Here is a 12325-nt window from a genome sequence, read left to right as displayed (position 1 = left end):
GACTCAATACATTTGTCTCGTCATTTTTTTCTTCTTTTTTGAGGCAGAGTCTCAATCTCTAATCCTGGCTGTCCAGGAACATACTAGATAGATCAGCCTGACCTTGAGCTTTCCTCACTCCCTCGTCTCTTTCCCCCAGTACTTTGATTTTTTTTTTTTTTGAGGTAGAGTCTCGCTGTAGCCCAGGCTGACCTGGAATTCACTATGTAATCTCAGAGTGGCCTCGAACTCAGGGCAATCCTCCTACCTCTGCCTCCTGAGGGCTGGGATTAAAGGTGTGCACCACCACGCCCAGCTTACTTTGCAATTGTGCTTAACAAAACCTTAATTAATTTTACACATACACACATTACATATAATCTATATAGTAGAACAACAAAGCTTATAAATAAACAAACTTATCATTGTACCTGGATTTGTGAAATCAGAGACATTGGGATCCAAAGTGAAATCTTGATGAAAGGAGACCTGAACTCTGACAGTGATGATGATAATTGCTGTTTGTGAGTTGCATAGATTGTCTCAGATACTGCTCTAGGTGTTTTCATGTGTTTTTAAATGTGACCTCACATTAGCTTGTCTAGTGGGATGATTTCTGTCCCTATTTTGCAGAAACAGAGGAAAAAATAGGGTGGTTTGCATGTATTGCACAGCAGAGACAATGCATGGCATGGAAGATGAATGAGATCAAAGACAGAAGGAGGCGAAGCAACTTTGATCACAACACGTTTCGTACGTACATAAAAATTGTTGGGCGGGAAAGATGAGGTGGCTTAGCGGTTTAGGCACTGGCCTGCAAAGTCTAAGGATCCAGCTACAATTCCTCGGTACCCACAGAGAGCCCGATGCACTAAGTGGTGCATAAGTCTGGAGTTCATTTACAGTAGCTGGAGGCCCTGGCACATCCACTCTCTTTATATATACCCCTGTCTCATAAATAAATAAATATAAATAAATACTTTAAAAGCAAAGACAAAAAAAATTGTCAATAAAAAAATAGAAGAGGAAATGCTGAGCGTGGTGGCGCATGCCTTTAATCCCAGCACTCAGGAGGCAGAGGTAGGAGGATCGCCATGAGTTCGAGACCACCCTGAGACTACAGAGTGAATTCCAGGTCAGCCTGGGCTACAGTGAGACCCTACCTCGAAAAACAGACAAACAAAAAAGAAAATAAAGAGAGATGTCTCAGCAGTTAAGGCACTCACTTACAAAGCCTAAGGACCTGGGTTTCATGCCCCAGGACCCATGTAAAGCCAGATACACAAAGTGATGCATGTGTCTGGAGTTCATATACAGTGGCTGGAGGCCCTGGTACACCATTCTTTCTGTCTGTCTCTCCACTTGCAAATAAATAAAATACATTTAAAAAATAGAACAGGAGCCAGGCTTTGGTGGCTCACATCTTTAATCTCAGCACTTGGGAGGCAGAGGTAAGAGGGTCGCCATGAGTTCAAGGCTACCCTAAGACTACAATAGTGAGTTCCAGGTCAGCCTGGGCTAGAGTGAAACCCTACTTCAGAAAAAAAATAGAAAAGGGGTCTGGAGAGATGGCTTGGTGTTAAGGAGGATTGCTGTGAGTTTCAGGCCACCCTGAGACTACATAGTGAGTTCCAGGTCAGCCTGGGCTAGAATGAAACCCTACCTCAAAAAACCAAGGGGCGGGGGTGGGGGAAAGTTACAGAAGATTAAAAGAAGGAAACGATAGCCAAGGACCGGTAGATTATTAATGGTGGAAATAAAGGAATAAATGAAAGCCACCCACATGACATGAACAGAGGTTGTTTATTCAGAGCTTACTATACCAATGGGATAAGCTGCATGGCTGGCCCTTGGCGGAGTGAGAGAGTAGCAGAAAGAAGACTTGAAAGCTTTGCATAGAGCTTGTGGGATGGAGGAACTGGAGGTCAGTGTGAGGCAACGTGGCCCCTTGGAGGACAGGTTAGAGGCCCATATGTAGATTTATCTGATTGGTCCTAAATTGGAAGTAGAAAAATAAAATAGGGAAGAGGGCAGTCTTGACCACTCTAGGCCATTATGGTTTAGCTTCTGCTGTGGTCTGAAAGTTTGTGTCTCCCCATTTCCAATTCACATAATGAAATTCTATTTAATATTTTATTTATTTATTTATCTGAGAGAGAGAGAGAGAGAGAGAGAGAAGCAGATAGGGCCAGGTGTGGTGGTGCACACCTTTAATCCCAGCAATTGGGAGGCAGAGATAGGAGGATCGTCATGAGTTTGGGGCCACCCTGAGACTACATAGTGAGTTCCAGGTCAGCCTGGACTAGAAGGAAACCTTACCTCAAAAAACCAAAGGGGTATAAAAAAGGAAGCAGATAGAGAAAGGGAGAGGAGAGGAGAGGAAAGGAGAGAGGGAGAGACAGAGAGAATGGGCACACTAGGGGTTCTAACCACTGCAAAGGTACTCCAGATACATGTGCCACTTTGTGCATCTGGCTTATGTGGGTACTGGGGAATCAAACCTGGGTCATTATTCTTGGCAGGAAAGTTCTTTAACCTCTAAGCCATTTCTCCAGCCCCTCATAATGAAATTCTAATCTGTAAGATAATGGATTTCAGAAGGGGACTTTGGGGGAAGAAATTGGGCCATAAAGGCTCTGTAGACTAACCTTAAGGTTCTTTATAAAACAGGCTCAGGGGAGCTCAGCTGTCTCTCCCCCCAGGTGAAGAAGGCTTCATTTGTGGACAAGGAAGTAGATTCTCACCAATCACCAAGTTTGCTATCAACTTGGCATTAGACTTCCTAACCCTTAAAGCTGAACAATCAATCTGCTGTTTGTAAACAATCCAGTTTACAGTGTTTTGTACGGTAGCTCAAATGGCCTAAGCTCCTCAGCCTGGTTGCTAAGGTAATTGCAGGGTTTATGGTTAGGTATGGTTGTTTTGTATGTTAGTCTCCCAAAATGAAAAAGAAATTGCCCAGTTTATCTTAATAACTCCATAATAGCATTTTGTTTCTATTTAATGATACTGTCCATTTAATGTCAAACTATATGTAAATGCCTTGAGGGTCACTGTAGTGAAACTAAATAATGCAATATGTCCATGCATATATAATCATATATAACCAAAGCGAATTGATTCTAGGACCAATTTTAGTAGGCTTTCAAGAGTTTTGGTTTGGACAAAGACACTGTTTCCTAAACAGCATGACAGAATGTGTTATAGAAGTTTATGTTATAATTCAAGCCTCTATGCATTTTGTTTTTCAATTGTTTACACTGTAAAAGGAATAATAGGAAAGACGAGGAATATTCTGATTGCTTTTGAGCCAGATGCCACAATGTTAGGATGCTTCACCTGACCTCAAGAGGGGCCTAGTGAGTAAGACCTCACCCCAGCATGACTTGCCTCACACACCTGCTGGCTAAGCCTCACCCTAACATTGTAGGAGTGATTTCCAAGATGCATACACGTATCACCATTCACTGCTTATACAGGTTTTTTTAATATAATGAAAAAAATATTTTCGGGCTGGAGAGATGGCTTAGTGGTTAAACGCTTGCCTGGGAAGCCTAAGGACCCCGGATCGAGGCTCGATTCCCCAGGACTCACATAAGCCAGATGCACAAAAGGGTGCACGCTTCTGGAGTTCATTTGCAGTGGCTGGAGGCCCTGACACCCCATTCTCTCTCTCTCTCTCTCTCTCTCTCCCTGTCTGTCGCTGTCAAATAAATAAATAATTAAAATATATTTTATTTATGGGCTGGAGAAATAGTTTAGTGGTTTACGGTGCTTGACTATGAAGTCTAAGGACCCAGGTTCAATTCCTCAGGACCTGTGTTAGCCAGATGCTCAAGGGAGCGCATGCTTCTAGAGTTCATTTACAGTGACTGAAGACACTGGTGCACCCATTTTCTTTCTCTCTCTCTCTCTCTCTCTGCCTCTCTCTCTCCCAAATGAATAACAAAATGAATAAATATTTTATTTATGGAGAGAGAGAGTGGGAGAGAGGGAAAACACTAGGGGCCTCAAGTCACTGCAAAGAACTCCAGAAGCATGCACCACCTCGTGCATCTGGCTTAAGTGAGTACCGGGGAATCAAATCTGCGTCCTTAGGCTTGGCAGGCAAGCGCCTTTACCGCTAAGCCGTTTCTTAAACCCTGTTTTTATTATTGATTTGTAAGAAGAGAAAGAGAAATACAGAGAGAAAGTGGGCATACCAGGGCCTCTTGCCACTGCAAACAAACTCAAGATGCATGTGCCATTTTAGACTTGGCAGGCAAGTGCCTTAACCGCTAAGCCATCTCTCCAGCTATCCCCCAACTTTTAAAAATAGTTCTTATATGATGGAGAATGGAATTTCAAAGGGGAAAGTGTGGGGGACGGAGGGAGGGAATTACCATGGGATTTTTTTTGTTTTATATTTATTTATTTATTTGAAAGAGATAGACAGAGAAAGAGGCAGAGGGAGAGAGAGAGAATGGGCGCGCCAGGGCCTCCAGCCACTGTAAACGAACTCCAGACGCGTGCGCCCCCTTGTGCATCTGGCTAACGTGGGTCCTGGGGAAACGAGCCTCCAACCAGGGTCCTTAGGCTTCACAGGCAAGCGCTTAACCGCTAAGCCATCTTCCCAGCCCGGGATTTTTTTTTATAACCATGGAAAATGCTAATAAAAATTTAAAAAAATAGTTCTTGACATATATAATATACTCAAAAGATCCCTTTTTTTTCAAGGTAAGGTCTTGCTCTAGCTCAGGCTGACCTGGAATTCAATCTGTGGTCTAAGGGTGGCCTTTAACGCACAGTGATCCTCTTACTTCTGTCTCCTGAGTGCTGGGATTAAAGGCGTGTGCCACCACGCCCATCTCAAATTATTTTATATTGACAATTTTGGTAGTTTTATTCTTCTTTTTTATTTTTTGTTTATTTTTATTTATTTATTTATTTGAGAGTGACAGAGAGAGAAAAAGGCAGAGAGAGAGAGAGAGAGGAAGAGAATGGGCACACCAGGGTCTTTAGCCACCACAAACGAACTCTAAACGTGTGCACCTCCTTGTGCATCTGTATTACATGGGTCCTGGGGAATCGAACCGTGATCCTGTGGCTTTGCAGGCAAACGCCTTAGCCTCTAAGCCATCCCTCCAGCATGGTTGTTTTATTACTGAGAAGTCAAATAGCAACTAAAATTTGTTATTGCCCATGGATGCCAGTGGGTGAGAGCTGTTCTTAGTGTCAGGTGTGAGGAACGTGTGACACGTACATTGTATTTTATTTTGTGGTTTTGGGGACCCTCTCCCCCACTTGCAGAATATTAAGCAGTGAGTTGTGTGACTAGATTTGTGGTGCAAGGACAATTCATTTGGTAGCACTGAGAGTGAAGAGAGGCAGAGGGCACAAAAGGTACGCGAGCTGGGGCGGGATTCGAGGCAGGGGTGGTTAACAGCAGCGGTCCAGGTGGGAAAAGTAAAAGCAAACAAAGATGGCGACAGAGAAAGAGAGAATGCATTTCAGCAATGGAGGCACACCTATTTCCTGAGAAAGAAGACGGAGGCCATAGAGAGCTGTTGCTAAGGATTAATAAGGATTCCTCACAAGCAACATATATTGATATCATTTTTATCAGTCTTTAGTAAGAATGGGCCATCAATATATAGATGGTCTCCACCTTAGGGTCGTTTGAATTGCAAATATTTATGCAATGAAATGATGGACATTAAGGAAAAATCATTATTTTTTTTAAATTTTTTATTTATTTATTTGAGAGCGACAGACACAGAGAGAAAGACAGGTAGAGGGAGAGAGAGAGAATGGGCGCGCCAGGGCTTCCAGCCTCTGCAAACGAACTCCAGACGCGTGCGCCCCCTTGTGCATCTGGCTAACGTGGGACCTGGGGAACCGAGCCTCGAACCGGGGTCCTTAGGCTTCACAGGCAAGCGCTTAACTGCTAAGCCATCTCTCCAGCCCGGAAAAATCGTTATTTAAAATTATTTTTTTGTTCCTTTTGTCGAGGTAGAGTTTCGCTATAGCTCAGGCCGAGATGAAATTTACTATGTCGTCTCAGGGTGGCCTTGAACTCACAGCAATCCTCCTGACCCTGCCTCCTGAGTGCTGGGATTAAAGGCGTGCACCACCACAGCCGGCTAAAATATTATTTATTTATTTATTTACTTACTTATTTATTTATGAGCCAGGCACAGAGAGACAGCGAAGAGAGAGAGAGAGAGGGAGAGAGAGAATGGGTGCACCTGGGCCTCTAGTCATGGCAAAAATAAAAAGCCCTCCAGATGCATACACCACCATGTGCAGCTGGCTTACGTGGGTTCTGGGGCATTGAACCTGGGTCTTTAGGCTTTGCAGGCAGGCGGCTTAACCTCTAAGCCATCTCTCCAGTTCCCCAAAGCCATAACTAATCTAACAAAGTACTATGGATGAGTATACTTTGGAGGTCAAATATGCATGTGAGTTCTAAGGCAAGTGTGTAGACAACTTCTGTGAAGGTGTAAAGAAAAGGACTAGTATTTTGAGCTAGGAGCACTAGGTTTTATGACATTTTAGTCATAATTCCATGCAAGTAAATTCATAAATATGTTCCACTTGTCAGACATGTCCTGGAGATCCAGTTTTCTGCACAAGAGGGCGCTGTCTACCAAATAACAACTTGTTTATGGCAACCAGAACACATGGTGCAAATGTATTAACCTGTGGTGGGTGGCGGCCAAGTCGTTGCCAAATCTTAAGTCTCATTTATACATCAATTTGCTTATGAATGCACAGAATATCTTTGGAAGTATACACACATGGACATGGAGAAGACAGTGTGTTTTGAACATGTGATAGTATCGTTCAAAACATTATAGAAAGCCAGGCGTGGTGGTGCACGCCTTTAATCCCAGTACTCAGGAGGTAGAGGTAGGAGGATCGCCAGTTCAAGGCCACCTGAGACTACATAGTGAGTTCCAGGTCAGGTATTGATGTGGGGGCGCCCTATTCCCAAGGCAGGAACTCTTCGTATTTCCTTCTTTTTCCTTCTCTTAATCTAATAAAGTCTCTCTAAACCTTACAAAAAAAGTATAGAGTGACTTCTAGCGAAAATTATTTTATTAACTTATTTAGACTCATATGAAACTGAGAAATGGATGTGGAGATCACAGAGTTTAAAGACGATATTAAAATCCATTCTTTTTTTTTTTTAATTTATTTGAGAGCAACAGACACAGAGAGAAAGACAGATAGAGGGAGAGAGAGAGAATGGGCGCGCCAGGGCTTCCAGCCTCTGCAAACGAACTCCAGACGCGTGCGCCCCCTTGTGCATCTGGCTAACGTGGGACCTGGGGAACGGAGCCTCGAACCGGGGTCCATAGGCTTCACAGTCAAGCGCTTAACTGCTAAGCCATCTCTCCAGCCCTAAAATCCATTCTTTTTAGTTAGTTAGTTTGTTTTTCAAGGTAGTTTCTCACTCTCGCCCAGGAAGACCTGGAATTCACTTTATAGTCTCAGGCTGGCCTTGAACTTACAACGATAATCCTTCTACTTCTACCTCCTAAGTGCTGAGAATAAAGATGTGTGCCGCCTAGCTAAAATCTGCTCTTAATAATTATTGCCAACTCAGCAGCTTAGTTTGTTTGTTTTGTATTTCATGGTGTTGCATGTATTGGAGTGTCAGTTTTTAAAACTTTCATTGTTTTGGGGTGATCAGTTGTGTATCACTATGGTTTTAATTTGCTTTTTTCTACTCAGAAGGGGGAAATCATATGTTTGAGTCTCTTTATGTCTTTGTGAAAAAAAAATCTTTTTCATGCTTCACCCCCTTTGAATTACTGTCCTTTTCTTACTGAGCTGTAGGGGTTTTTAATATATTCAGGCAGCTACTACTTTGTAACTTTGGAATTTCACAGTAGCTGAGATTAAAGACACGTACATCACACCCAAACTGCCTATGTTTTATTTATTTTATTTTATTGTTTGTTGTTTTAAAAAATATTTCATTTTTTTAAAAGGTTTTATTTATTTGAGAGTGACAGAGAGAGAGAGAAAGAGGCAGATAGAGAGAGACAGAGAATGGGCGCGCCAGGGCCTCCAGCCACTGCAAACGAATTCCAACGCGTGTGTCTTGTGCATCTGGCTAACGTGGGACCTGGGGAACCGAGCCTCGAACCGGGGTCCTTAGGCTTCACAGGCAAGCGCTTAACCGCTAAGCCATCTCTCCAGCCCTCATTTTTATTTATTTATTTGAGAAAGAAATAGGCAGAGAGAGAGTGAGAGAGAGAGAATGGGCGTGCCAGGGCCTTCAGCAGCTGTAAATGAACTCCAGATGCATGCACCCCCTGTGCATCTGGCTTACACGGGTCCTAGGGAATTGAACCTGGATCCTTTGGCTTTGCAAGCAAACACCTTAACCACTAAGCCATTTCTCCAGCCCCTATTGTTTGTTTGTTTGTTTTTAATATTTTGACGTAGGGTCTTTCTCTAGCTCAGGCTGACCTGGAATTCACTATGTTGTCTCAGGGTGGCCTCGACCTCACAGCAATCCTCCTACCTCCTGAGTGCTAGGATTAAAGGGGTGCGGCCCCATGCCCGGCCATTATTTATTTATTTATTTATTTGAGAGAGAGCAAGAGAAAGAGGCAGATAGAGAAAGAACAGGCATGCCAGGGCCTCTAACTACTGTGAACAAACTCCAGGCTCATGCACCACCTATGGCTTTACACGGGGCACTAGGGAATCAAACCTATGTCCTTTGACTTTGCAGGCAAGTGCCTTAACCAATAAGCCATCTCTCTATCCATATGCTTTGTTTTGGTTTGAACCACTGAATTAAATTAGGGTCGCTTGCTTGCATGACCATGGGTGGGAGGTTTCTTAGAGAATGAGCAGCCCACCCATGACTACACCACTAAAGGACACGGCACTGCCTCTCCCAGCCATTATGCATTGCTACTATTTACCCTGGGAGGTGTGGGCTCTCTTGGACCCATTCCTCACCTCTGATGAAACACTGACGAGCCCAAACTTGTCCTGAAAGCACATGTGCTGGGAGTTCATGAGTGTAGCAGACTTCTGCTATCCAGAAGACAACATTCTGCAGCCCCATCTCCCATCCTCCTGCCCTTACATTCCTCCTGTCCTCTCTTCTGTGACGCTCCCCGAGAACTGGAGGCTATGGTTTAGGTGTCAGGTTCAGGGCTAAGCACACGCTAGTCACTCAGTCTTCATAACTTTGCCAGCTATGCTACTTTGTGTAGACTTCTGCTCTTTGCATAACTAAAATTCTATGTTCAAGAGTTACCAACCTATGGCGAGGAACACAGATGTTCAGGAAGCAGTTTTGACTTGCTGTCCAAATACCTAACCACAGTATTGGGTTTCCCAGCTATGGCTCAAGCCCATAAACACAGACTTTTAAAATATTTTTTATTTTTAATTATTTATTTGAGAGAGAGAGATAGAGATACAGAAATAGGCAGGGAGAGAGAGAGAGAGAATGGGCACTCTGGGGCCTCCAGCCACTGCAAACAATATCCAGATGCGTGCACTGCCTTGTGCATCTGGCTTACACGGGTCCTGGAGAATCAAACCTGGGTCCTTTGGCTTTGCAGGCAAGTGTCTTAACCACTAAGCCATCTCTCCAGCCTCATAAACATAGACTTCTGGCCAGATTGACAGTACCAGACATGACTGCCTTCCTGTGGAGTGGAACTCAAATCCAGCTGGAGAGCAGCAGTTGGTTGCTCCTGTACCTTCATGCCACTGTTGCTTCTGTAGGCACATCTTGCCTTATATGTTGGTTGTGGGACACAGGGTCCACAGCTGGGTCAGACTGTCAATGACTTCTTTCCCCAGCTTGCGTAGCACCTTCTGGCACAAAAAAAGCTAGCTGGCAGGGAGGAAGCTTTCCACCCAGTTCCAATTTGGTTTTTTTATGTCCTGAACTCAAAGCACAGGGTGTCTTCAGCAATAAGGGCTTACCACCAAGTTTTGGTAAGTGTCCAAGGACAACAGAGATAGCCAATATCGTGCTGGAGAGATTGCTTAGTTATTAGGGCATTTGCCTGCAAAGCCTAAGGACCCATGTTCAACTCCCCAGATCCCGTGTAAGCCAGACACACAAGGCGACACATGCACAAGGTCACACATGTGCACAGGGGGGTGCATGTGCCTGGAGTTTGATTGCAGAGGCTAGAGGCCCTAGGGCACCAATTCCTTTTCTCTGTCTTTCATAAAAAAAATTAAAATAAAGCAAATAAGGGCTGGAGAGATGGCTTAGTGGTTAAGCGCTTGCCTGTGAAGCCTAAGGACCCTGGTTCGAGGCTCGGTTCCCCAGGTCCCACGTTAGCCAGATGCACAAGGGGGCACACACGTCTGGAGTTCGTTTGCAGAGGCTGGAAGCCCTGGCGTGCCCATTCTCTCTCTCTCCCTCTATCTGTCTTTCTCTCTGTGTCTGTCGCTCTCAAATAAATAAATAATTTTAAAAAAAATAAAGCAAATAAAAAAAAGAAATAGCCAAAATCATTTTAGGGACCTCCAATACAAGTTGATTCTTCTAACCTCAGTCTCCCGAGTGCTGGGATTTAAGACATACTCCACCAAACCTGGCTTTATTTTTAGCATTTGAAAAAAATCCACAGGTTTTCGTAATGGCTGCACTAGCTTGCATTGCCAACAGTGAATAAGGGCCCTTCTTTCCCTACATTTATTATCTTTTTTTTTTTTTTTTTAAATTATGGTAACCCATTCTGACTGGAATGAGATGGAATCTCAGGTAGTTTTAATTTGCATTTCCCTGATAGTTTTTGACTGGGTTGTTCATTTTCTTGGTGTTTAGACTTCAGGGTTCTTTTTTTTTTTTGTATAATATTGATATTAATTCTCTGCCTGAATAGCATAATCACAGTATTGGGTTCTCCAGCTATTATCCAAGTCCCTAAGCACAGACTTTTGGCCAGATTTACATTCTGTAGCCTACCTCTTCAATCAGTTGATTTATTTATTTATTTGTTTTGTTCTTTTGAGGTTGGATCTTGCTCTAGCTTAGGCTGACCTAGATTTCACTCTCAGGGTGGCCTTGAAATCACAGTAATCCTCCTACCTCTACTTTCTGAGTGCTGGGTTTAAAGGTGTGTGCCACCTCACCCGGCTAATCTTTTTTTTTTTTTTTTGTAATCTACTCAATCTTAATTTCATGAGGTCCCTTTTGCCCATTGCTGTCCTTATTTCCAGAGAGACTGAGTCCTATTTGGAAAATCCTTACCCGTGGCTGTATCTTGTAGTGTGTTCCCTACTTTTGCCTGTAGCAGTTCCATAGTTTTGGGTCTTACATTGAGATCTTTGCTCCATTTGGAGTTGGGTTTCCTGCAGGGTGAGAGGTAAGGGTATAGTTTCATCTACATGTGGATATATTTTCCCATCACCTTTTGCTGAAGATGCTGTCTGTGTATTTTTTTTTAACATTTTTAAAAAAATTTTTATTTATTTATTTATTTGAGAGCGACAGACACAGAGAGAAAGACAGATGGAGAGAGAGAGAATGGGTGCGCCAGGGCTTCCAGCCTCTGCAAACAAACTCCAGACGCGTGCACCCCCTTGTGCATCTGGCTAACATGGGACCTGGGGAACCGAGCCTCAAACCGGGGTCCTTAGGCTTCACAGGCAAGCGCCCAACCGCTAAGCCATCTCTCCAGCCCTGTCTGTGTATATTTTGACATCTTTCTCAAAACTTTGATGGCTGGGGCTGGAGAGATGACTCAGCGATTAAGGCAGTTGTCTGCAAAGCCTAAAGACCTGGGTTTGATTTACAGTACCCATGTAAAGCTAGATGGACAAAGTGGCTCTTGCATCCGGAGTTCATTTGCAGTGGCTAGAAGCCCTGCTGTACCCATTTTTTCTCTTTCTTTTTTTCTCTTTCCTTGGAAATAAATAATTTTTTTAAGTGGTGAAAAAAATTAGTGGCTATAGTTTCATAGCCTGGTTTGTGGATTCTTTATTTCATTCCATTCCATGGATCTATGTATCTGTTTTGTGACAATACCATACTGTTTTTATTCCTATGGCTCTGTAATATAACTTGATACCAGGTATGATGACACCTTCAAAAGTGTTCTTATTGCTCAAGATTTGTTTGGCTATCTGGGGTATTTTGTGTCTCCATACGAATTTTAGCATTGTTTTTGTTTCTATATATCTGTGAACCATGGTGCTAGAATTTTCATTGGAATTGCACTGAATTTGTAGACTGGTTTTGGTAAGATGGCCATTTTTATAATATTAATTCTTCTGACCCATGAGCATGGGACATCTTTTCATCCTCTAGGGTTTTCTTCAATTTCATTTATTACTACTTTAAAGTTTTCATTGTAGAGATAGATCT

This window comes from Jaculus jaculus, chromosome 12 (genome assembly GCF_020740685.1).
Source record: "Jaculus jaculus isolate mJacJac1 chromosome 12, mJacJac1.mat.Y.cur, whole genome shotgun sequence".
NCBI lineage: Eukaryota > Metazoa > Chordata > Mammalia > Rodentia > Dipodidae > Jaculus > Jaculus jaculus.
This window is presented reverse-complemented; position numbering follows the sequence as displayed.